The sequence below is a fragment of the Salvelinus fontinalis genome, chromosome 28 (assembly GCF_029448725.1).
Source record: "Salvelinus fontinalis isolate EN_2023a chromosome 28, ASM2944872v1, whole genome shotgun sequence".
NCBI classification, from domain to species: Eukaryota; Metazoa; Chordata; class Actinopteri; order Salmoniformes; family Salmonidae; genus Salvelinus; species Salvelinus fontinalis.
The window spans coordinates 26,991,698-27,018,753 of NC_074692.1; the positions used below are offsets into that span (position 1 = coordinate 26,991,698).

The following is a 27,056-nucleotide window of genomic DNA, read 5'->3' on the forward strand; positions in this document are numbered from 1 at the left end:
CACATCCGTTACACTCACCCCCCTTTCAACCTCCTCCTTTTCCGCAGCAACCAGTGATCCGGGTCAACAGCATCAATGTAACAGTATAACTTTAAACCGTCCCCTCGCCCCGACCCGGGCGCGAACCAGGGACCCTCTGCACACATCAACAACGGTTGCCCACGAAGCACGGTCGTTACCCATCGCTCCACAAAGGCCGAGGCCCTTGCAAAGCAAGGGGCAACACTACTTAAGTCTCAGAGCAAGTGACGTAACTGATTGAAATGCTACTAGCGCGTACCCGCTAACTAGCTAGCCATTTCACATCCGTTACACTATGTCAGGTTGGATGGGGAGCGTTGCTGCACAGCTATTTTAAGCTTCTATCTCAAGGCCATCAGACTGTTAAACAGCCATCACTAGCACATGAGAGGCTGCTGCCTATAGGCATAGACTAGAAATCACTGGCTACTTAAAGGAACGGAACACTAGTCACTCTAATAATGTTTACATATCTGGCATTACTAATCTCATATGTATATACTGTATTCTATACTATTCTATGGTATCTTAGTCACTTAGTTTTTACATATCTTGCATTACTCATCTCTTGTATATACTGTATTCTATTCTACGGTATCTTAGTCACTTAATATTTACATATCTGGCATTTTTCATCTCATATGTAAAAACTGTATTCTATACTATTCTACTCTATCTTAGTCCACTCCGCTCCGACATCGTTTGTCCAGATGTACAGTTGAAGTCGGAAGTTTACATACACCTTAGCCAAATGCATTTAAACTCCGTTTTTCACAATTCCTGACATTTAATCCTAGTAAAAATTTCCTGTCTTTGGTCAGTTAGGATCACCACTTTATTTTAAGAATGTGAAATGTCAGAATAATAGTAGAGAGAATGATTTATTTCAGCTTTTATTTCTTTCATCACATTCCCAGTGGTTCAGAAGTTTACATACACTCAATTAGTATTTGGTAGCATTGCCTTTAAATTGTTTAACTTGGGTCAAACGTTTCAGGTAGCCTTCAGTGTAACTGACTCAGGTTTGTAGGCCTCCTTGCTTGCACACGCTTTTTAGTTCTGCCCCCCCCACTTCTATAGGATTGCGATCAGGGCTTTGTGATGGCCAATCCAATACCTTGAGTTTGTTGTCCTAAAGCCATTTTGCCACAACTTTGGAAGTATGCTTGGGGTCATTGTCCATTTGGAAGACCAATTTACGACCAAGCTTTAACTTCCTGACTGATGTCTTGAGATGTTGCTTCAATATATCCACATAATTTTCCTCCCTCATAATGCCATCTATTTTGTGAAGTGCACCAGGCCCTCCTGCAGTAAAGCACCCCCACAACATGAGGCTGCCAACCCCGTGCTTCACGGTTGGGATGGTGTTCTTTGGCTTGCAAGCCTCCCCCTTTTTCCTCCAAACATAACGATGGTCATTATGGCCAAACAGTTATATATTTTTGTTTCATCAGACCAGAGGACATTTCTCCAAAAAGTACGATCTTTGTCCCCATGTGCAGTTCCAAACCGTAGTCTCGCTTTTTTTATGGCGGTTTTGGAGCAGTGGCTTCTTCCTTGCTGAGCGACCTTTCAGGTTATGTTGATATAGGACTCGTTTTATTGTGGATATAGATACTTTTGTACCTGTTTTCTCCAGCATCTTCACAAGGTCCTTTCCTGTTGTTCTGGGATTGATTTGCACTTTTCGCACCAAAGTACGTTCATCTCTAGGAGATAGGACGCGTCTCCTTCCTGAGCGGCATGACGGCTGCGTGGTCCCATGGTGTTTATACTTGCGTACTATTGTTTGTACAGATGCACGTGGTACCTTCAGGCGTTTGGAAATTGCTCCCAAGGATGAACCAGACTTGTGGAGGTCTACAATTTGTTTTCTGAGGTCTTGGCTGATTTCTTTTGATTTTCCCATGATGTCAAGCAAAAGGGCACTGAGTTTGAAGGTAGGCCTTGAAATACATCCACAGGTACACGCCCAATTGATTCAAATGATGTCAATTAGCCTATCAGACGCTTCTAAAGCCATGACATCATCTTCTGTAATTTTCCAAGCTGTTTAAAGGCACAGTCAACTTAGTGTATGTAATCTTCTAACCCACTGGAATTGTGATACAGTGAATTATAAGTGAAATAATCTGTAAACAATTGTTGGAAAAATGACTTGTGTCATGCACAAAGTAGATGTCCTAACCGACTTGCCAAAACGATAGTCGGCTCAGACACGAGAGTAATGTGGCAGGGTCTACAGTCAATCACGGATTACAAAAAGAAAACCAGCCCCGTCGCGGACCCCGATGTCTTGCTCCCAGACAAACTAAACAACTTCTTCGCTCGCTTTGAGGACAATATAGTGCCACCGACACGGCCCGCTACCAAAACCTGCGGATTCTCCTTCACCGCAGCTAATGTGAGTAAAACATTTAAACGTGTTAACTCTCGCAAGGCTGCCGGCCCAGACGGCATCCCTAGCCGCATCCTCAGAGCATGCGCAGAACAGCTGGCTGGTGTGTTTACGGACATATTCAATCAATCCCTATCCCAGTCTGATGTTACTACATGCTTCAAGAGGGCCGCCATTGTTCCTGTTCCCAAGAAAGCTAAGGTAACTGAGCTAAATGACTATCGCCCGTAGCACTCACTTCCGTCATCATGAAGTGCTTTGAGAGACTAGTCAAGGATCATATCACCTCCACCCTACCTGACACCCTAGACCCACTCCAATTTGCTTACCTCCCCAATAGGTCCACAGACGACACAATCGCAATCACACCGCCCTAACCCATTTGGACAAGAGGAATACCTATGTAAGAATGCTGTTCATTGACTACAGCCTAGCATTTAACACCATAGTATCCTCCAAACTCGTCATTAAGTTCGAGACCCTGGGTCTCGACCCCGCCCTGTGCATCTGGGTCCTGGACTTTCTGACGGGCCGCCCCCAGGTGGTGAGGGTAGGAAACAACATCTCCACCCCGCTGATCCTCAACGCTGGGGCCCCACAATGGTGCGTTCTCAGCCCTCTCCTGTACTCCCTGTTTCCCCATTGACTGTGTGGCCATTCTCGCCTCCAACTCAATCATCAAGTTTGCAGATGACACTACAGTGGTAGGCTTGATTACCAACAACAACGAGACGGCCTACAGGGAGGAGGTGAGGGCCCTTGGAGTGTGGTGTCAGGAACATAACATCACACTCAACGTCAACAAAACAAAGGAGATGATCGTGGACTTCAGGAAACAGCAGAGGGAGCACCCCCAATCCACATCGACGGGACAGTAGTGGAGAAGGTGGAAAGTTTTAAGTTCCTCGGCGTACACATCACGGACAAACTGAAATGGTCCACCCACACTGACAGCGTGGTGAAGAAGACGCAACAGCATCTCTTCAACCTCAGGAGGCTGAAGAAATTTGGCTTGTCACCAAAAACACTCACAAACTTTTACAGATGCACAATTGAGAGCATCCTGTCGGGCTGTATCACCGCCTGGTACGGCAACTGCTCCGCCCACAACTGCAAGGCTCTCCAGAGGGTAGTGAGGTCTGCACAACGCATCACCGGGGACAAACTACCTGCCCTCCAGGACACCTACACCACCCGATGTCACAGGAAGGCCAAAAAGATCATCAAGGACAACAACCACCTGAGCCACTGCCTGTTCACCCCGCTATCATCCATTAGTACAGGTGCATCATTAGTACAGGTGCATCAAAGCTGGGACAGAGAGACTGAAAAACAGCTTATATCTCAAGGCCATCAGACTGTTAAACTAAGATTGAGTGGCTGAGATTGAGTGGCTGCTGCCAACATACTGACTCAAATCTCTAGCCACTTTAATAATAAAAAATTGGATGTAATAAATGTATCACTAGTCACTTTAAACAATGCCACTTTATATAATGTTTACATACCCTACATTACTCATTCATATGTATATACTGTACTCTATACCATCTACTGCATCTTGCCTATGCCGTTCGGCCATATATTTATATGTACATATTCATATTCATTATTCATTCCTTAAACTTGTGTGTATAAGGTAGTTGTGAAATTGTTAAATTACTTGTTAGATATTCCTGCATGGTCGGAACTAGAAGCACAAGCATTTCGCTACACTCGCATTAACATCTGCTAACCATGTGTAAGTGACCAATAAAATTAGATTTGATTTGATACTACTTCACTGTCAGAGCTAGAAGCACAACCATTTCGCTACACCCGCAATAACATCTGCTAATAACGTGTATGTGACGTTATTGATTAATGTCTCTCCAGACATGTTAGATCGGTTTCAAGTCCGGGCTCTGGCTGGGCCACTCAAGGACATTCAAAGACTTGTCCCGAAGTCACTCCTGCGTTGTCTTTGCTGTGTGCTTAGGGTCGTTGTCCTGTTGGAAGGTGAACCTTCGCCCCAGTCTAAGGTTCTGAACCCTCTGGAGCAGGTTTTCGTCAAGGATCTCTCTGTACTTTGCTCCGTTCATCTTTGCCTCGATCCTGACTAGTCCTTCAGTCCCTGCCGCTGAAAAACATCCCCACAGCATGATGCTGCCACCACCATGCTTCACCGTAGGGATGGTGCCAGGTTTCCTCTGGACGTGATGCTTGGCATTCAGGCCAAAGAGTTCAATCTTGGTTCCATCAGACCAGAGAATCTTGTTTCTCATGGTCTGAGAGTCTCTAGGTGCCTTTTGGCAAACTCCAAGCGGGCTGTTGTGTGCCTTTTACTGAGGAGTGGCTTCCGTCTGGCCACTCTACCACAAAGGCCTGATTGGTTGAGTGCTGCAGAGATGGTTGTCTTTCTGGAAAGTTCTCCCATCTCCACAGAGGAACTCTAGAGCTCTGTCAGAGTAACCATTGGGTTCTTGGCCACCTCCCTGACCAAGGCCCTTCTTCCCCGATTGCTTAGTTTGGCCGGGTGGCCAGTTCTAATTAGAGTTTTGGTGGTTCCAAACTTCTTCCATTTAAGAATGATGGAGGCCATTGTGTTCTTGGGGACCTTCAATGCTGCAGACATGATTTGGTACCCTTCCCCAGATCTGTGCTCGACACAATCCTGTCTCGGAGCTCTAAGGACAATTCCTTCGACCTCATGGCTTGGTTTTTGCTCTGACATGCACTGTCAACTGTGGGACCCTATATAGACAGGTGTGTGCCTTTCCATATCATGTCCAATCAATTGAATTTACCACAGGTAGACTCCAGTGAAGTTGTAGAAACATCTCAAGGATGACAAATGGAAACAGGATGCACATGAGCTCAATTTCGAGTCTCATAGCAAAAGGTCTGAATACTTGTGTAAATAAGGTATATGTTTTTTAAATATTTAATAACATTTGCAAAAAAATGTATTTATTTAATCCATTTTAGAATAAGGCTGTAACATAATAAAATATGGAAAAAGTCAAGGGGTCTGAATAGTTTCTGAAGGCACTGTATACGTGACTAACAGATGCATATTAGTGAAATCCATAGATTAGGGCCTTATGAATTAATTTAAATTAACCAATTTCCTCATGTGAACTGTAACTCAGTCAAATCTATGAAATTGTTGCATGTGTGTTTATATTTTTGTTCAGTATATAAACATCAACATTGCAATGACCACAGCTTATTCAGTTACCAACCATACACCAACATTGCTTTTTTTTAATGTATATATTATTATTTTTTACCTTTATTTAACTAGGCAATTCAGATAAGAACAAATTCTTATTTACAATGACGGCCAACCCTGGACGACGCTGGACTAATTGTGTGCCACCCTATGGGACTTCCAATCACAGCCGGATGTGATGCAGCCTGGATTTGAACCGGGGACTGCAGTGAGATACAGTGCCTTTGACCGCTGCGCCACTCGGGAGCCCCACTTTAATAAGCTTGTGATTGTCTAATAAAAAACTGGCTGATAGGATATATTCTTGAAAGAATACTATACATACAAGAATACTCTATATACAATATAGACTGAGTTTATAATACAGATGAAAAAGTACTTTATTCACAACTTATATCAAGACAACAGTGACATGGTAAACAGGGGTTTCGATACTTCTATGGATACCTGCGGTCAGTTACATAAAACCACTGGGATCCTCAACATCAACACACAACATTTGAAATGGTCATTACAATTTGTGAGGGTAACGGACTGTTATACATAGAGAAAAAGTGGGTAAGAACCACAGAACACTGAAGGTGTGAGTGACAAAAGGAATCCTTTCAGTTATTTCACAGCAAGGCAATCTGTTCTCCTATGCACTATGTGGAACAAGGCAGAACAGATAAAAATAAAACACTTTGCTTACCATTTAGAAAAAACATTTAAAGTCCTTTCCTCTGTGATTTACTTGTAACTAGCAAACCTGGGTCAAAGTCAAAATCCGGTGCAATGATAATTATTATAGTACAAGGCAGGCTGTCGTAATACGCCTTCATAATTATGTCACAGGAAAGTTATAACATCTGAGATGAACATTTAGGAAATCAAACCTGTCATTATTTGTACAGCTTTTTATACGAATAGGTGATGGCTGCTGCTGCTTCTATGAGTGTTACCATTTTACACTCTTGAGACACAAACCAACTTGCTAAGAAGATGGCAGTCTGAGCCACGAAGCCAGAAATTACGTATCAACCTTTTAGTTCTCGTCTTCCTCAGCAATCCAGTGCTGAGTAAATAGATGCAATGTGAAATGTAAAAAGATTATTTTAGTTTGATAAATTACATTTGTTCTTTGGAAATAAAACTACTTTTTAAGCACACAATGCAAAATATTTTAATAAGAATAGCAAGTTCTTTGAAATAATTTAAGATTAAATAACACCCATAATGTATGATTTGATAAATTCACACAATCATAGGTCTAAGCCAAGCTAAAATATATTTCCCAAAGACAACTACTTGACAAATGCAAATCAAACTCTTTACAAACATGTGCCATAATTTCACTCTCTCCCACCACCATTTTAAATGGAAAAAGGAAAATGTTCATTCCACTACGGTGTAACCAGAGCTTGCTGTGGGAGGATGGATAGGAGGAGGGATGCAGAAAGGCACAGTGTAATTCCCATATAGCCATCTTCAGTCCTTGAGTTTGAACTGGAAAGAGCTTGTGCTCCATTGGCTGATGTCACAGTTGAGCATGGTGCGCTCTGTGAAGGTCACGTTCCCTGATGAGTCTATGAGGATAATGGTATTGGTCCTGAAAAAGGCAGACACACAAAACATCAGATAAATAGAGGGGTGAAACGAGATCAGGGGCTTAAATACGGGGAAAACGCATATTGTGATGCTGGGGAAGAGCTCCCTAATCACCTTTCATTATCACACTAGACTGGAGGCCAGGGGCATGCTGGTTATAGATGAGATTATATGCACGAGGAGCTGTATGATGTATGGTGAGTTATTATTATGCAGCAACAGAGCTAAACAGACTGAAACAGAGAGATACTAACTGGATTTGTCCAATAAGAAAATAATTTGTTGCAAAACGTCTTCCGTTTGCTACGGTGCGCACTAATGAAGACGACAATGGATTTGTCAAATAAGAACCAATTCTTTTCATTTCCCTCGGTGCCCTATGAATATGTCCCTGCTTTTAAACCCCACAAGCACAACCCTCATGTCTGATGGCAGGCACCGCATGATAAATGGAGAGCCAATTGGTGGGACTGGGAGCACAGAATGGGACTCTGACCACAGAATTAAATAAGAACACTAGGTTGGACATTGGCAAGGTTTATCACAAAAGACACTCTGGTATTATATTGTATCTCTAGGAGTCTGGCCTAGTTAATTGGTGTCATGGACTGGGAGGACTCTGACCTTGTGCCATAGTGAGGGGATCGAACACACATGGAGGACAGGACCCGCAGCATGGGGCTGCTTTACCCTTCACCCTGGCTCTCCTGAACCGGGTCAGGAGTGTTCCTAAAGAATAAAAACAGAAACCGTTCTCACTCAATCCTCCTCAGACTGTCACAGAGATTTGGAACAGAAAGGGGCGTACCTTCAGAAAAGATACGGTTCTCAACTTCTCCCTCAAATCTCATGAATTAAGAGTTTTGGATTGGAACCAATTGGAAAAAGTACAACTATTTAGCCCAACTTCAGTGTTACCAGGTGCATGGAGAAAAACAGAACAGAAAGTTTCTACTGAACTGAAAGTTTCAAAAACTACTTATATAATAGGACATACATTTCAGCACTACATAATGCACATTGTGGAGCTGATAAACCTATAAGAGAGTGAGGTAGGCATAGTCTGTGGAGAGCAAAAGTTAACTGATTAAAAGCTTTGCAATTAATTCAACATAAAAGAGCAAGATTCCAACAACAGCAGTATACTATTTTCCTAATTGCACATTCATGTAATGTGTGCAGGACTATATGTTCTCTTAGTCAAATGGTGTTCACGTTCGATCCCCATGTAACCATGTTGAATGTCCACCTGTGGTACTCGCAAACCAATAATGAGTAAGCATATTTATAGCCTTAGTAAATGTGCAGAAGTGTTACCCTCAGACACATTTACATGTCCTTGTAAGTTACTACCAAATATCTTACGAGTGACAGTGAGTATGTACAGTACCAGTCAAAAGTTTGGACACACTCATTCAAGGGTTTTTCTTTATTTTTACATTGTAGAATAAGAGTGAAGACATCATAACTATGAAAGAACACATATGGAATCATATCGTAACTCAAAAAGTGTTCAACAAATCAAAATATATTTGAGATTCTTCAAAGTAGCCACCCTTTGCCTTGATTGACAGCTTTGCGCACTCTTGGCATTCTGTCAACCAGCTTCATGAGGTAGTCACCTGGAATGCATTTCAATTAACAGGTGTGCCTTGTTAAACGTTCATTTGTGGAATTTCTTTCCTTTCCTTCTTTTTCAGTTGTGTTGGTCTACTAGCTGCCACTGATCCCTTTTCTTTTTCGTTTGGTTTTGTCTGTCTTGTTGTTCACCTGTCTAGTTTAGGTTAATCAGTGGGGTATTTAATCTCACCCTACCCTCTAGGTGTGCAGGTGTGTGTCTTCATGTTTAGTATTCTGAGTGTGCATGTACATGTATTGATGAAGAATTTACTGTGTTATTGATAGCGAGTGTGTGGTAAACTCACAGCTCCTCGTTGTTGAGGACGTTTAGCAGGTCATGGACCAGAACGTCACAGGGCAAGGGTTGGTTCACTACACTGGTGAACAGTCTCTTCCCATGCTGCAGCTTCCTCCACGGGGTCTCCAACAGGGAGTTACTCAAACCATAGATTCCTGCTGTAGCAGACACACAGCATTGCTAGAGAACAGAGATTCCTACAAAATGTGCATGTTATCCCCCAAAACATGCACTCACATACAGAGGCATAGGCTCATAGTCAAATTCCTGCATGCTTGTACGGTACAATGATAGAATATAGTATAATTATACACACACACGCACAAACATGTATATTAATGCAAAAGCAATTCCACATGAAAGAAATGCAGACCTGGATTTAGATGGATGGGTTCGGTGTTGCCTCTGTTTCCATAGTAACACAATGTCTTCTTTGGCCCTGCATTGGACACCATGAGAGGAAATTACACATGCAAGTTGGTGACCGATTAAAGTTCTGTTTAATTGTGAGGGTCATCCTTTATACAATTTGCTATTATTTCCTGCTCAGCTTTGCAGCGATTAATGGAGCTGCTGCATTTGTAAAGGAAATTGAAATGCCAAATAAAAAATAGACAATGGTAAATTGTAGCAATAGATGGCAATCAGATGAGGTGATTTTAAAAAAAAATACAAAAAAAAAATTAAACAGTAGGCCGTTGCAAATCGTCCTCCAGTCTAACTAGACCTCGAGTCTGTTTACGTCTCTCCTGCCCTGGCTGAAAAGAGATCCTACTTCTATTTGGAACGCCTCTCCGACATGAAAGTCTTTTCAACTGCAGTACAGGAAAATGAATGAATGAATCACAACCAACACAAGTGTTGAAAGTGAATTAATTGCCTTGTCAGTTGTTTCTGACAGCCATCAGTAGCATCATCAGTCAAATGTGTAGACTGGTGCAACACTGCATCAATATCTAACCTCCAGACAGGTATCCAGATACCTGCTATGGCTCTGATCTGTGGAGTCAGTGGCCAGGGTCAAAAGTTAAATACATCAAAGTCTTAACTGTTTCCTGTTTCCATCCCCGAGTTGCGCTTCTTCTAAAGCGCTATATGAGAAGAGAGAAGATTACTCTCCCGGCATGAGATTGAGAATTGTTTGATAATAACATCTACAAAAAGCCACTGACAGAGGGACTGACAAAATCAAATGTCTGACATGAGGGGTTCCGCTGTCTGCTAAATGCTTATCTCTTCCAATTAATTAGAAGGTAATTTGCCTGTCCGAGCTTGTAAATTTGTTTATGCCGCAATAAGCAATTAAGCTGGGAAAAGAGTAGACCTTGCTCATTTGCAAAGGGTATCTGTTTGTGTTACCACTTCTCATCTGGTGTAAATGTCCTAGGGCAGAGGAATTTTAAAAAGGCCAGTAAGTCAGTGTGCTAGTAAAACCAAACCAAAGTCTAGCCGATGAAAGCCAAACCAGAGTGATACAAAAACTTATGGCAATGTTACTGCTGGTAACTACAGTAATGACAGAAACCATTTTGTTACTTTGTTGCATATTATCGTCTTGTAGCTTCCTTCCATGGGTACAATATTTGCAGCTTCACTGCCTGTTGACGACTCGGTTTTGATACTCTTCTTCACAAATAACCCCCCTCTTGATATGTATATAAAACTGCAAACCTACAGAGAGGTGACCAAATGGTGCTTTGGGCTCATTGGGCTGTGGAGAGATGGAGCTATTTGTGAAGATTACTCTCGGTCCCAACCCAGACAAATACTCACATATTGTTTGGACACATTGAGGTCTAAGCTCAATAGTCTCACCCAAAAGCACAATGGAAAGAAGTATTTCTGATATTCTTGCCAGAGTATGTGAATATCAAAACCTACATTTCTGCTGCATGGAGATTTGAGCTGAGATGAGGAAACCATGGGAGGTGGCAGCTAGCACTGGGCAGCGTGAACAAACCAACGGGAAGAGGAAGTTCTCTGTGAAGCTTTAGAAACAACACTTTGAAGATCTAGCTGGCCAGAATGATAATCCCCATGCAGGATAGTATATTTGTTTTAATGGAATGCAGTCCATTATTCTGAAGTGTTTAAGTAGTGCCTTATTTTGCGCCTTGCTGCTGTGCCGAGCTTGCTGATGTTTTTGACATTGGTTGAATCGTCATTTATAACCACCAATGGGGTCGGGGGTATGAGGTATCTAGGCAAGTCCAAGGGTAAACAATTTCTTTGATGCAGTTTTATGCATTTCATGAGGGCTAAACAGCTGACTAAACAGCTCTAATCCCAACAGAAAGACAGCAGCTCTAATCCCAACAGAAAGACCACCCATAGCAACATCTGATCTGACCGTCACGTCCTAGTTACTCTGTGAACAAAGAAAAGCCAGTCAACTTCAGCTGTGTTAAGGAAAGAACCGGGGTCTTTAAAACTTAATGGAATCTCCCAGGTCAACTCAAATTGCCTGTATATAATCAGAATACCATTACAACATCTTGGTAAATTAGACAAAGTAGCTGAAAGTTGAAGGGATGCAGAGCAGATGCTTTTTGAACACTGCCGATTTCCAAACATGGTCCCAAACATTTCAGAGCCAAAATGAACTATTACTTCTTTCTTCTGTCTTATCCAGTATCCTGTGTGAATTTAAGTATGCTCTCTCTAATTCTCTCCTTCTCTCTTTCTTTCTCTCTCTCGGAGGACCTGAGCCCTAGCACCATGCGTCAGGACTACCGGGCATGATGACTCCTTGCTCTCCCCAGTCCACCTGGCCTTGCTGCTGTTCCAGTTTCAACTGTTCTGCCTGCAGTTATGGAACCCTGACCTGTCCACCGGACGTGCTACCTGTCCCAGACCTGCTGTTTTCAACTATTAATGATCGGCTATGAAAAGCCAACTGACATTTATTCCTGATTATTATTTGACCATGCTGGTCATTTCTGAACATTTTGGCCTTGTTCTGTTATAATCTCCACCCGGCACAGCCAGAAGAGGACTGGCCACCCCTCATAGCCTGGTTCCTCTCTAGGTTTCTTCCTAGGTTTTGGCCTTTCTAGGGAGTTTTTTCCTAGCCGCCGTGCTACTACACCTGCATTGCTTGCTGTTTGGGGTTTTAGGCTGGGTTTCTGTACAGCACTTCGAGATATTAGCTGATGTACGAAGGGCTATATAAAATGAACTTGATTTTAAGGCATCTGGTTTAACACATGGGCACTGAAGAGCCATTCCATGCTCTAGATGCAGAGCTCAGCTAAGTAACTAATTTGTTTTTGCTTTAGCTGAGGATAGGATACTGCCTTTGGGTGAGACTAAGAGAATATGCATTACTGTTACTCATCAAAATTAAAATGGACCATACACCACGGAAACCATCTGAGAAATGCTGCTGCGATCTGATCTACTGCTGTTTTCCTTCTTAAAGGAAAAACAAAAAAACCTGCCAAAAAATGGAATTGCATTGTGGGATGTCATGAGATGACAGTTAAGAGTCTGAGGGAGTCTTTGCTCCTGAATAAAGGGATAATCTTCTCACACCACAGTCTTGAATGAATAAATATTACAGCTGCTTGGCTGTCAGTGCTATAAAAACAAAGAGGCGCACACTCCATAAATATAACCTCCCAGTATTGGGTAAAAAAAACACCAACGTTTCGGCATCAATGTGCCTTCTTCAGGGTCAGTGCTAACAACATTAAATTGAGGGCATTTGAGATAAAAAGTTGAGAGATGATACATTTGAAATACACATCTACATATACATTTAGTTCCGCCAAGGCTCAGTCAGAGGAAACAAATGCATGCAAAGATATCAACTGAATTGAAAGAATGCAAACCCAACAACGGAGCTATGGATTATTAATCAAGGCAATATTGGTTTTAGAAGCAACATAATTAAGGGAAGGCGTAATATAAATCATGCCAATACAGATTTGAAGTTGAGAGATTAACATTTTTATTCAGTTGGGTGATAAGTACACAAGTATATGCCTTTCCTATTAGTGCATCCCCATGACGATGAGTATAAACATTATACAACTGTCACGACTTCCACCGAAGGTGGCTCCTCTCCCTGTTCGGGCGGCGCTCGGCGGTCGTCGTCGCCGGTCTACTAGCTGCCACCGATCCCTTTTCTTTTTTGTTTGGTTTTGTCTGTCTTGTTGTTCACCTGTGTCTAGTTTAGGTTAATCAGTGGGGTATTTAATCTCACCCTACCCTCTAGGTTTTATGCGGGATTGTTTGTGTATCTGTCATTTGTTTGGGTTGCGTTTGGTTTGTTGAACAGGTGTTTTTTCTGGACTGCGTTTCTGTTTTTTAGTGGCTGCTGTTGTGGTCCTGTTGTGGTCCTGTTGTGGTCCTGTGCCTGTTCTTGATGGACTTGTAAATAAACACCCTTCTTGCAATTCTTACTCTTCTGCGCCCGACTCCACACCGACCTCTCCTAGGGAGAACTTGACAACAACAGGAAGAAATAGAGATGATGTTTAAAATGGCCGCCACACATCTTGTCCCACATAGCCATTCACCCCCAAATCATAAACCGTCACGTCATTGGTTAAGGATGGATGAGAAATCCACTGATTGTAATAAAGGACCTCCTCTGTATGCAAGAGACAACTATCGTTTCAGAGAAAGAGCAGCCACAGACAGACAGTATTTCCTCTGGGTTGTCTCTAACCAACACACATCACTGCTGTTTCACTGTGCAGAGGGGGAAACTAATAGCTCTATAATGAGCCTTTATTAAAAAGGTCTACAAACAAATACATGACAGTCACAGCAGCTGCAATCCCTTGTCTGTTTTATTATGGCGTTGCGTACCATGGTGTCCCATCTGTCAGCATCCATACATCTAGTTGTGGGTCTACAGGAGGCTCCACAGGCCCAGGCAGACAGAGGGATGGAGTGATTCAGACCCAGAGCATACATCATCAAATAAACACATATTGCTTGTTGCTCTCTCTCAGCTGACATCTCATCTCATGTGTGTGTGTGTGTGTGTGTGTGTTTGTGTGTGTGTGTGTATGTGTGTGTGTGTGTGTGTGTGTGTGTGTACATTTTTAGTGGCAGTGATGTCTCCTTTCGTTAAGTCTCTTACCGCAGGGGCAGCAGCCAAACACGGACAAAGTGCCTTTGGAAAGTATTCAGACTCCTTGACTTTTTCCACATTGTTACATTACAGCCTTATTCTAAAATGGATTCAATAAAGAAAATCCTCAGCAATCTACACACAATACGCCATAATGACAGGTGTTTGCAAATTAAAAATAAAAAGACAGAAAAAACATTTTACATAAGTATTCAGACTCTTTGCTATGAGACTCGAAATTGAGCTCAGGTGCATCCTGTTTCCATTGATCATCCTTGAGATGTTTCTATTTTCCACCTGTGGTAAATTTAATAGATTGGACATGACTTGAATAGCCACACACCTGTCTATATAAGATCCCACAGTTGACAGTGCATGTCAGAGCAAAAACCAAGCCATGAGGTAAAAGGAATTATCTGAAGAGATCCGAGACAGGATTGTGTCGAGGCACAGATCACCAAAAAATGTCTGCACCATTGAAGGTCCCCAAGAACACAGTGGCCTCCATCATTCTTAATTGGAAGAAATTTGAAAACCCCAAGACTCTTCCTAGAGCTGGCCGCCCAGCCAAACTGAGCAATCAGGGGAGAAGGGCCTTGGTCACCAAGAACCCGATGGTCACTCTGACAGAGCTCTAGAGTTCCTCTGTGGAGATAGGAGAAACCTTCCAGAAGGACAACCATCCCTGCAGCACTCCACCAATCAGGCCTTTGTGGTAGAGTGACCACCATCTTGGAGTTTGCCAAAAGCACCTAAAGACTCTCAGACCATGAGAAACAAGATTCTCTGGTCTGATGAAACCAAGATTAAAATCTTTGGCCTGAATGCCAAGCATCACGCCTGGAGGAAACCAGGCACCATCCCTACGGTGAAGCATGGTGGTGGAAGCATCATGCTGTGGGGATGTTTTCAGCGGCAGGGACTGGGAGACTAGTCTGGATCGAGGCAAAGATGAACAGAGCACAGAAAGATCATTGATGAGAACCTGCTCCAGAGCCCTCAGGACCTCAGACTGGGGCAAAGGTTAACCTTCCAACAGGACAATGACCCTAAGGACACAGCCAAGAGTGAGTGGCTTCGGGAGTGGCCCATCCAGAGCCCGGATTGAACCCGATCGAACATCTCTGGAGAGACTTGAAAATAGCTGCAACGCTCCCATTCAACCTGAGAATGGGAGAAACACCCCAAATACAGGTGTGCCAAGCTTGTAGTGTCATACCCAAGAAGACTTGAGGCTGTATTCACTGCCAAAGGTGCTTTAACAAAGTACTGAGTAAAGGGTCAGAATAATTACGTAAATGTGTTATTTCAGTTATTTTGGGTGTAACTTTTTTTTGCTTTGTTATTATGGGGTATTGTGTGTAGATTGATGAGGGGAAAAAAAACATTTTAATACATTTAGAATAAGGCTGTAATCTAACAAAATGGAGAAAGTCAAGGGGTCTGAATACTTCCCGAAAGCACCATAACTCCTGGTCTTAATGAGGTAATTTGCATTCCTGAATAGCTTTGCTGTTACGACACAACAAAACACGACCTGCTGAGCTCTACCTGCTATAATAAGCGCAATGCATTTAGAGAATGGAGAGAAGCTTATAGGTGGAGAGAAAAGAACAATACCTGAAAACAACGGAGGAGGGGGATTAAAGGGGAGAGTTGCTCTCATTCCTTGCCGTTCCTGCCCTAGGCCATATTAGCAGGATATATGACGCAGGACACCTTGTCTACAGGGAGAACTCTGCATCCCCCAGCAGGAAGTGGGAAAAGTTGTTCCTAAACCCCTTGACCTCCAAAATGAGACCTAGAACCCTGTTGCCATGCCAATGGCATGTCTATAAACCCCCGTTCATGACAGCTGTCTTAGTTTCAGCAGGTTCCAGTTAGTTTTTTTCTCTAGTCTACAACGCAAGTCCATCAAATTAAATCACGCATGTCTGCTGCAGAGAGTGAGAGAAAACAGAAAGGGAGGGGACAAAGTCAGCTATCTTTAACATTGTCTGGGTTCCCTTTTGACTCACCCAAAGTCAGGCTGGTAAAGAAAAAAATAATTAACATGTGTCCTCTCAGAATTCTAATAATGGTCCCTTCAGCTCAAGGTTTCTTCTGTGTGTGAAGATAGGGAGACTGATAAAACTTTGTGTGTGTGTGTGTGTGAGAGAGAGAGTGAGAGTGTGTGAGAGTGAGTGAGTGAGTGAGAGAGCGAGTGTGTGAGAGTAAGAGTGTGTGAGAGAGAAAGAGAGTGTGAGAGAGTGGGCAGCTACAGCTCATGCCTTTTATCCAGAGAGAACACGTGTACAGAGACTTATTATACCCAGTGTCAAATCCACTCCTAGCCCTAGACACGTCATGGAGGTTTGGAAAGGAATAGACAGGTATAAGCAGTTTAGAAATAGCTACACGTTAACGTCTGACAGGCTAGGTGGAAAATCCTCTGAGAACTATGTGCCTTGGGCTAGAGGTCGAATTGCATGTATTGGCTGTACCTTAGGAAATTAAATAATTGAGACAGCATTGTCAATCTGAGTCCTATAAGGAAGTGGGCATTGATTGGTAAGGCCAAACCTCAGCGAAAATATTCATCAACCCATCCCATGTTCTCTAGTTTTGATCAGTCTGCCCAAACCCTTGACTCACTTGAACTCAGCTGTGAGGAGGTTGAAGCCGTTGTAGAGATGTCTCTCAGATGACACCCTCTTCAGGTAGGAGTAGCTGTCCTGGCTCTGATCCGTCAGGAAGTTCGACACCAAGAACCCTTCAACACAAAGAATCAACATTATTCTTACTTTTCACACATTCAAAGAGGTTGCAGACCATTCAGGCAAGCCCAGGATCCCTACACATAGCAAGAGCAGACTTATCATTAGGCTGCCTAGTTGGTTTTGTAGCAACACACAGATTTAGTCATACCATCCAAATAAATCTACACAACACTGGTTAAAAGAAAAATGTGATGCAGTTACGAGGAGGACATTCGAGGTAAAATATGTAACATAGGTCTTGGACTGGGTGACATCTGAGATCTGTTTCCATGTTATTTAGCACTGTGGTGCGGTCAGCCTAACGCATCACCGGGGGCATGCTGCCTGTTCTCTATGACATCTACAACACTCGGTGTTAAAGGAAGGCCAAGAAGATCATTAAGGACCTCAGTCACCCAAGCCATCGACTTTACTCGGCTACTGTCTATTTACGGAGTCAGTACAGGTGCATCAGTGCCAAGACCGAGACAAAAAAAATGCTTCCATTACCGGGCCATCAGACAGTTTTATTATTGTTTTAACCCTTTTCTGCCCAATTTCGTGGTATCCAATTGGTAGTTACAGTCTTGTCTCATCGCTGCAACTCCAGTACGGACTCGGGAGAGGTGAAGGTGAAGAGCTGTGCGTCCTCCGAAACACAACCCAACTAAGCCACACAGCATCTTGACACAATGCCCCCTTAACCCAGAAGCCAGCCACACCAATGTGTCGGAGGAAACACTGTGCACCTGGCGACCGTGTCAGCGTGCACTGCGCCCGCGCGCCACAGAAGCCGCAGGTGAGCGATGGGACAATGACATCCCTGCCGGCCAAACCCTCCCCTAACCTGGACGACACTGGGCCAATTGTGCGCCGCCCCATGGGTCTCCCGGTCGCGGCCGGCTGCGACAGAGGCTGGACTCGAACTAGGATCTCTAGTGGCATTGCGGCTAGCCATCACTAGCCGTCTATTAGGCGATGCACACTCACTCACACAAAAAACACAAGCTATGACACACACACCTCATACTCACAATCTAATGCTGCCGTCCCACGTCATAGAGACATTGAACCACTGGACACTTCCTGTATCACACTGAGTATTTAAATACTGTATTCCCAACATAGCTCATTCTAATATCTCTGCGACTGTATCTGTAATTACATAGTTACACTGTTTATACACACAGCATATTTAATATATACCTGATTCTTGACATAGCTCACTCTGATTATATCTACTGCTGTACATATCTTTTAGTATATCTTGTGTAAATTCTTCTGGTGTAGATACTTATAGATTGCATTTGGATTACTGTTACAGTGCTATTTGGGCTGTTAATTGGAGTCGCCCAGACGTTCTTGTTTTTATCTGTACTTGTTTGACATTTTACTACATTGTTAGGAGCTAGTAACATAAGCATTTCACTGCACCCACTACAACATCTGCTAAACGGTGTACTCAACCAATAAACGTTTATTTGATTTGTTGGGTGTTAGAAGGACAGGCTGCTACCGAAGAGGGGGGAACTGCACTACATCGGTTAAGTGTCAGGAAGACACCTGACATCTGGCCTTACAGAAAATAAACTAATTAGAAAGCTGCTATTACACAAAGAGGTGTTTTCCTCTCGGGGCTGAGCATCTGCATGAAATATTAAAACACGACTGTCTGTTAAAGATGCATGCACATATCAAACTGTTCAGTGGACATTATTTTCTTCCTGATTGGTCCTCACCTCTTCCTTGTGCGTCTGGATTGGGCCTTCCCTCCAAGTAATTGGTCAGTGCAGCCAGTTTGCCCCTCTTGTTGATCCCCAGCCATGACCCTCCTTCCTTCCCCTCTTCCAGGTCTAGCCCTGACAACACACAACAATCACATCACGCTCCACGTCATCACATAACTCCCACATTAACCTTCTTCACATTTTAACACCTCCGTGACTGAAAATAGAACAGGTGTAACTGACTAGTGAGATTGAATGCTACAGTGCATTCGGAAAGTATTCAAACCCCTTGACTTTTCCCACATTTTGTTACGTTACAGCCTTATTCTAAAACGGATTACAGTTTTTTCCCTCCTCACCAATCTACACACATTATCCCATAATGACTAAGCAAAAACTGTTTTTTTTTTAAAATATCCCATTAACAGAAGTATTCACACCTTTTACTCAGTACTTTGTTGATCCACCCTAGGCAGCAGTTATAGCCTTGGGTGTTCTTGGGTATGACGCTACAAGCTTGGCACACATGTATTTGGGGAGTTTCTCACATTCTTCTCTGCAGATCCTCTCAAGCTCTATCAGGTTGAATGGGGAGCATCGCTGCACAGCTATTTTCAGGTCTCTCCAGTGATGTTCGATCGGTTTCAAGTCCGGGCCCTGGATGGGCCACTCAAGGACATTGAGTGACTTGTCCGAAAGCCACTCCTGCGTTATCTTGGCTGTGTTCTTAGGGTTGTTGTCCTGTTGGAAGGTAAACCTTCGCCCCAGTCTGAGGTCCTGAGCAGGTTTTCGTCAAGGAGCTATCTGTACTTTGCTCTGTTCATCTTTCCTTGATCCTGACTAGTCTTCCAGTCCCTGCTGCTGAAAAACATCCACACAGCATGATGCTGCCACCCCCATGCTTCACCGTAGGGATGGTGGCAGGTTTCCTCCAGACGTGACGCTTGGTATTCAGACCAAAGTGTTCAATCTTGGTTTCATCAGACCAGAGAATCTTGGTTCTCATGGTCTGAGAGTCTTTTGGTGCCTTTTGGCAAACTCCAAGCGGGCTGTCATGTGCCTTTTACTGAGGAGTGGCTTCCCTCTGGCCACTCTACCACAAAGGCCTGATTGGTGGAGTGCTGTGAAGATGGGAGAACTTTCCAGAAGGACAACCATCTCCACAGAGGAACTCTAGAGCTCTGTCAGAGAAACCATCGGGTTCTTGGTCATCTCCCTGACCAAGGCCCTTTTCCCCCGATTGCTCAGTTTGGCCGGGCAGGGTCTTGATGGTTCCAAACTCATTCCATTTAAGAATGATGGAGACCACTGTGTTCTTAGGAACCTTCAATGCTGCAGAAATGTTTCCGTACCCTTCTCCAGATCTGTGCCTCGACACAATCCTGTCTCGGATCTCTTAGGACAATTCCATTTACCTCATGGCTTGGTTTTTGCTCCGACATGCACTGTCAACTGGGGGATCTTATATAGACAGGTGTTTGGCTATTCAAGTCATGTCCAATCAATTACATTTACCACAGGTGGACTGCAATCAAGTTGTAGAAACATCTCAAGCATGATCAATGGAAACAGGATGCACCTGAGCGCAACTTCAAGTCTCATAGCAAAGGACCTGAATACTTATGTAAATAAGGTATTTCAGTTTATTTTTTATACATTTATAAAAAAAATGAAAAAATGTTTTCGCTTATGTGATATTGTGTGTAAGTTGATGCAGAGAAAAAGTATTTAATAAATTTTAGCATAAGGCTGTAACTTAACAACATGTAGAAAAGGGGATGGGGTCTGAATACTTTTTGAATGCACTGTGAATTAATAATGGCGATCACGTACTGCTGACAATAATGCTGCAGGTCTACACTCAAATGAAGTGATTATAGTTTGCTTATAATCATTTATTAATTCTAGAAGATGCAAATCACTGATTGCTTAGTTTGACTTCTCTCTGAGTTACAAAAAAATAAATATCATAAATATGGAGTGCCAAAAAAAACAGCATTCAAAAGTATGTGGACAACCATTGATTTTGTACTTAATTGAATTTAAAATCAAGTTAAGGCTGAGCAGTGGCTTTCTGATAAGCAGACAGACAGAGGCCTCTGCCTTGCATTCATTATCATTGGAGCCTGGCTGATCATTAGAATGTAGAGCACGGAACTCTGAAAACACTGAATAGATTACTCATACATTCTATTTGTCTGGACGTGGATTGAGGTGATATCCTTACACAGGGAATAAGTAAATCAGTACAGCGTTAAGAGAAATATGGATTGTTTTACTACAGCTGGTGTGATTTGCTAGACTCTTGCCATTTTGACCTTGTATTTCACTGTACAAGAACTTGAATAAACTTAGAGAGAAGCAAAGAGCTATACGACACAGGCTGTTAATCTTGACCTAAAATGTCACTTACGACTACAAATCACTTCTCTCACACTGAGATGTGTGTTTCTATGAGAGAGAAGGTAACTAAGGGAAGCATGTGCAGAGGCAGGATGATACACTATACATACAAAAGTATGTGGACAACCATTAAAATAAGTGGATTCGGCTATTCCAGCCACACCCATTGCTGACAGGTGTATAAAATCGAGCACACAACCATGCAATCTCCATAGACAAACACTGGCAAACAATGAACTTACTGAAGAGCTCAGTGACTTTCAATGTGGCACCATCATAGAATGCCACCTTTCCAACAACTCAGTTCTGCCCTGCTGGAACTGCCCCTGTCAACTGTAAGTGCTGTTATCGTGAAGTTGAAATGTCTAGGAGCAACAACGGCTCAGCCACAAAGTGGTAGGCCACACAAGCTCACAGAACGGGACCACCGAGTGCTGAAGTGTGTAAAAATAGTCTGTCCTCGGTTGCAATACTCTCTACCGAGTTCAAAACTGCCTCTGGAAGCAACGACAGCACAATAACTGTTTATTGTGAGCTTCATGAAATGGGTTTCCATGGCCGAGCAGCCACACACAAGCCTAAGATCACGATGTGCCATGCCAAGCATTGGCTGGAATGGTGTAAAGCTCGTTGTACTCTGGAAACTCGTTCTCTGGAGTGATGAATCACATTTCTCCATCTGGCAGTCTGACGGACGAATCTGGTTTGAGCAGATGCTAGGAAAACACTACCTGCCCCAAAGCATAGTGCCAACTAAAGTTTGGTGGAGGAGGAATAATGGTCTGGGGTTGTTTTTCATGGTTTGGGCTAGGCCCCTTAGTTCTAGTGAAGGGAAATCTTAACGCTACAGCATACAATGACATTCCAGACAATTCTGTGCTTCCAACTTTGTAGTAACAGTTTGGAAGGCCCTTTCCTGTTTCAGTATGACAATGCCCACCTGCACAAAGCGAGGTCTATAGAAAAATGGTTGGTCGAGATCAGTGTGGAAGAACTTGACTGGCCTGCAAAGAGCCCTGATCTCATCCACATCGAACACCTTTGGGATGAATTGGAACGCCGACTGCGAGCCAGGCCTAATTGCACAACATCAGTGCCCGACCTCACTAATGCTTGTGGCTGAATGGAAGCAAGTCCCCGCAGCAATGTTCCAACATCTAGTGGAAAGCCTTCACAGAAGAGTGGAGGCTGTTATAGAAGAAAAGGGGACCAACTCCATATTAATACCCATGATTTCGGAATTAGACGTTTGACGAGCAGGTGTCCACATACTTTTGGTCATGTAGTGTAAATCTACACTTCCACATGATCAATATGGGTCCACTGAAACAGCCAGGGAACAGAGGAGAGGTTTTCTGCTATAGAGAAACCCAGCCATGGCCTGACGCGCCTGGGGATGGGTAGAGAGGGAGCTGGAGGAATCCCAGAGTTTACTCCTCCTCCCAACTGCCCACTGCACTGAGCCCCCCCCCCCCCCGCTTCTCTTTCATCCAAATCCAGACAGCTGACAGCTGAAAGAGCTGCAAAATCTGGATCCCTACAAATCAGATGTGCAAGACAATCTGGACCCTCTCTTTCTGAAATTATCCGCCAAAATGTTGCAACCCCTATTACTAGCCTGTTCAACCTCCCTTTCATATCGTCTGAGATCCACAAATATTGGAAAGCTGCCGCGGTCATCCCCCTCTTCAAAGGGGGAGACACTCTAGACCCAAACTGTTATAGACCTATATCCATCCTGCCATGCCTTTCTAAAATCTTCGAAAGCCAAGTTAACAAAAAGATCACCGACCATTTCGAATCCCACCGTACCTTCTCCGCTATGCAATCTGGTTTCCGAGCTGGTCATGGGTGCACCTCAGCCACGCTCAAGGTCCTAAATGATATCATAATCGTCATCGATAAAAGACAGTACTGTGCAGCCATCTTCATCAACCTGGCCAAGGCTTTCGACTCGGTCAATCACCGCATTCTTATCGGCAGACTCAATAGCCTTGGTTTCTCAAATGACTGCCTCGCCTGGTTCACCAACTACTTCTCTGATAGAGTTCACTGTGTCAAATCGGAGGGCCTGTTGTACGGACCTCTGGCAGTCTCTATGGGGGTGCCACAGGGTTCAATTCTCGGGCCGACTCTTTTCTCTGTATATCATTGATGTCACTCTTGCTGCTGGTGATTCTCTGATCCACCTCTACGCAGACGACACCATTCTGTATACATCTGGCATCTATACATCTTCAAGCGATTGTTGCCCGACTAGCATCACTACTCTGGACGGTTCTGACTTAGAATATGTGGACAACTACAAATACCTAGGTGTCTGGTTAGACTGTAAACTCTCCTTCCAGACTCAAATTAAGCATCTCCAATCCAAAATTAAATCTAGAATCGGCATCCTATTTCGCAACAAAGCCTCCTTCACTCATGCGGCCAAACATACCCTCGTAAAACTGACTATCCGACCAATCCTTGACTTCGGTGATGTCATTTACAAAACAGCCTCCAACACTCTACTCAGCAAATTGGATTTAGTCTATCTGAGTGCCATCTGTTTTGTCACCAAAGCCCCATATACTACCCACCGCTGCGACCTGTATGCTCTCGTTGGCTGGCCCTCACTACATATTCCTCACCAAACCCACTGGCTCCAGGTCATCTATAAGTCTTTGCTAGGTAAAGCTCCGTCTTATCTCAGCTCACTGGTCACCATAGTAACACCCACCCGTAGCACGCGCTCCAGCAGGTATATTTCACTGGTCATCCCCAAAGCCAACACCTCTTTGGCCACCTTTCCTTCCAGTTCTCTGCTGCCAATGACTTGAACGAATTGCAAAAATCACTGAAGCTGGAGTCATATGTTCCTCTTTAACTTTAAGCATCAGCTGTCAGAGCAGCTTACCGATCACTGTACCTGTACACAGCCAACCTGTAAATAGCACACCCAACTACCTCATCCCCATATTGTTATTTATCCTCTTGCTCTTTTGCACCCCAGTATCTCTACTTGCACATCATCATCTGCACATCTATCACTCCAGTGTTAATGCTAAATTATAATAATTTCGCTCTATGGCCTTACCTCCCTACTCTTCTACATTTGCACACACTGTACATAGATTTTTATATTGTGCTATTGACTGTACATTTGTTTATGTGTAACTCTGTGTTGCTGTTTTTGTCGCACTGCTTTGCTTTATCTTGGCCAGGTCGCAGTTGTAAATGAGAACTTGTTCCCAACTGGCCTACCTGGTTAAATAAAGATGAAATAAAAATAACATTTCCCCTAGAGTTGGGTTAAAGCAGACAAACACGAAGACAGTTGGTGCCACTATGCGTGTGCTGTTCATGAAAAAGGTTTCAGAATTCACTCAGTTCTCCTCTCCCCATTAGGCAAAATATGAATTAAAAAGACAATGAGCATCGTTACATTGCAATAAAGCCTCCTTCACTCATGCTGCCAAAAACACCCTTGTATGTTGTAGCTGTAAGATCAGGCTGAGATGGTTGTGTGGACAAACATCCACATGCAGCATAATCCATCACCTTCCATCAGAGCACTACCGCCGTCCCTCCACACTAGATCAGAGCACTACCGCCGTCCCTCCACACCAGATCAGAGCACTACCGCCGTCCCTCCACACTAGATCAGAGCACTACCGCCGTCCCTCCACACCAGATCAGAGCACTACCGCCGTCCCTCCACACCACATCAGAGCCCTACCGCCGTCCCTCCACACCACATCAGAGCACTACCGCCGTCCCTCCACACTAGATCAGAGCCCTACCGCCGTCCCTCCACACTAGATCAGAGCACTACCGCCGTCCCTCCACACTAGATCAGAGCACTACCGCCGTCCCTCCACACCAGATCAGAGCCCTACCGCCATCCCTCCACACCAGATCAGAGCACTACCGCCGTCCCTCCACACCAGATCAGAGCACTACCGCCGTCCCTCCACACCACATCAGAGCACTACCGCCGTCCCTCCACACTAGATCAGAGCCCTACCGCCGTCCCTCCACACTAGATCAGAGCACTACCGCCGTCCCTCCACACCACATCAGAGCACTACCGCCGTCCCTCCACACCACATCAGAGCACTACCGCCGTCCCTCCACACCACATCAGAGCACTACCGCCGTCCCTCCACACCACATCAGAGCACTACCGCCGTCCCTCCACACCACATCAGAGCACTACCGCCGTCCCTCCACACCACATCAGAGCACTACCGCCGTCCCTCCACACCACATCAGAGCACTACCGCCGTCCCTCCACACCACATCAGAGCACTACCGCCGTCCCTCCACACTAGATCAGAGCACTACCGCCGTCCCTCCACACTAGATCAGAGCACTACCGCCGTCCCTCCACACTAGATCAGAGCACTACCGCCGTCCCTCCACACTAGATCAGAGCACTACCGCCGTCCCTCCACACTAGATCAGAGCACTACCGCCGTCCCTCCACACTAGATCAGAGCACTACCGCCGTCCCTCCACACTAGATCAGAGCACTACCGCCGTCCCTCCACACCAGATCAGAGCACTACCGCCGTCCCTCCACACCACATCAGAGCACTACCGCCGTCCCTCCACACCACATCAGAGCACTACCGCCGTCCCTCCACACTAGATCAGAGCACTACCGCCGTCCCTCCACACCAGATCAGAGCACTACCGCCGTCCCTCCACACTAGATCAGAGCACTACCGCCGTCCCTCCACACCAGATCAGAGCCCTACCGCCGTCCCTCCACACCAGATCAGAGCACTACCGCCGTCCCTCCACACCACATTAGAGCACTACCGCCGTCCCTCCACACCACATTAGAGCCCTACCGCCGTCCCTCCACACCAGATCAGAGCACTACCGCCGTCCATCCACACCAGATCAGAGCACTACCGCCGTCCCTCCACACCAGATCAGAGCACTACCGCCGTCCCTCCACACTAGATCAGAGCACTACCGCCGTCCCTCCACACCAGATCAGAGCACTACCGCCGTCCCTCCACACCACATCAGAGCACTACCGCCGTCCCTCCACACCAGATCAGAGCCCTACCGCCGTCCCTCCACACCACATCAGAGCACTACCGCCGTCCCTCCACACCACATCAGAGCACTACCGCCGTCCCTCCACACCAGATCAGAGCACTACCGCCGTCCCTCCACACTAGATCAGAGCCCTACCGCCGTCCCTCCACACCAGATCAGAGCCCTACCGCCGTCCCTCCACACCACATCAGAGCACTACCGCCGTCCCTCCACACCAGATCAGAGCACTACCGCCGTCCCTCCACACCACATCAGAGCACTACCGCCGTCCCTCCACACCACATCAGAGCCCTACCGCCGTCCCTCCACACCAGATCAGAGCACTACCGCCGTCCCTCCACACTAGATCAGAGCACTACCGCCGTCCCTCCACACCACATCAGAGCACTACCGCCATCCCTCCACACCAGATCAGAGCCCCACCGCCGTCCCTCCACACCACATCAGAGCACTACCGCCGTCCCTCCACACCAGATCAGAGCACTACCGCCGTCCCTCCACACCAGATCAGAGCACTACCGCCGTCCCTCCACACTAGATCAGAGCCCTACCGCCGTCCCTCCACACCAGATCAGAGCACTACCGCCGTCCCTCCACACCACATCAGAGCACTACCGCCGTCCCTCCACACCACATCAGAGCACTACCGCCGTCCCTCCACACTAGATCAGAGCACTACCGCCATCCCTCCACACCAGATCAGAGCACTACCGCCGTCCCTCCACATCAGAGCACTACCGCCGTCCCTCCACATCAGAGCCCTACCGCCGTCCCTCCACATCAGATCAGAGCCCTACCGCCGTCCCTCCACACCACATCAGAGCACTACCGCCGTCCCTCCACACCAGATCAGAGCACTACCGCCGTCCCTCCACACCAGATCAGAGCACTACCGCCGTCCCT

General features: G+C 45.0%; 1 pseudogene; it reads right to left on the reverse strand.

The window, feature by feature from the left end:
* Positions 1-5,998: 5,998 nt before the first annotated feature.
* LOC129826525 (transport and Golgi organization 2 homolog) overlaps positions 5,999-27,056 on the reverse strand; it is a 30,672-nt pseudogene continuing 9,614 nt past the window's right edge.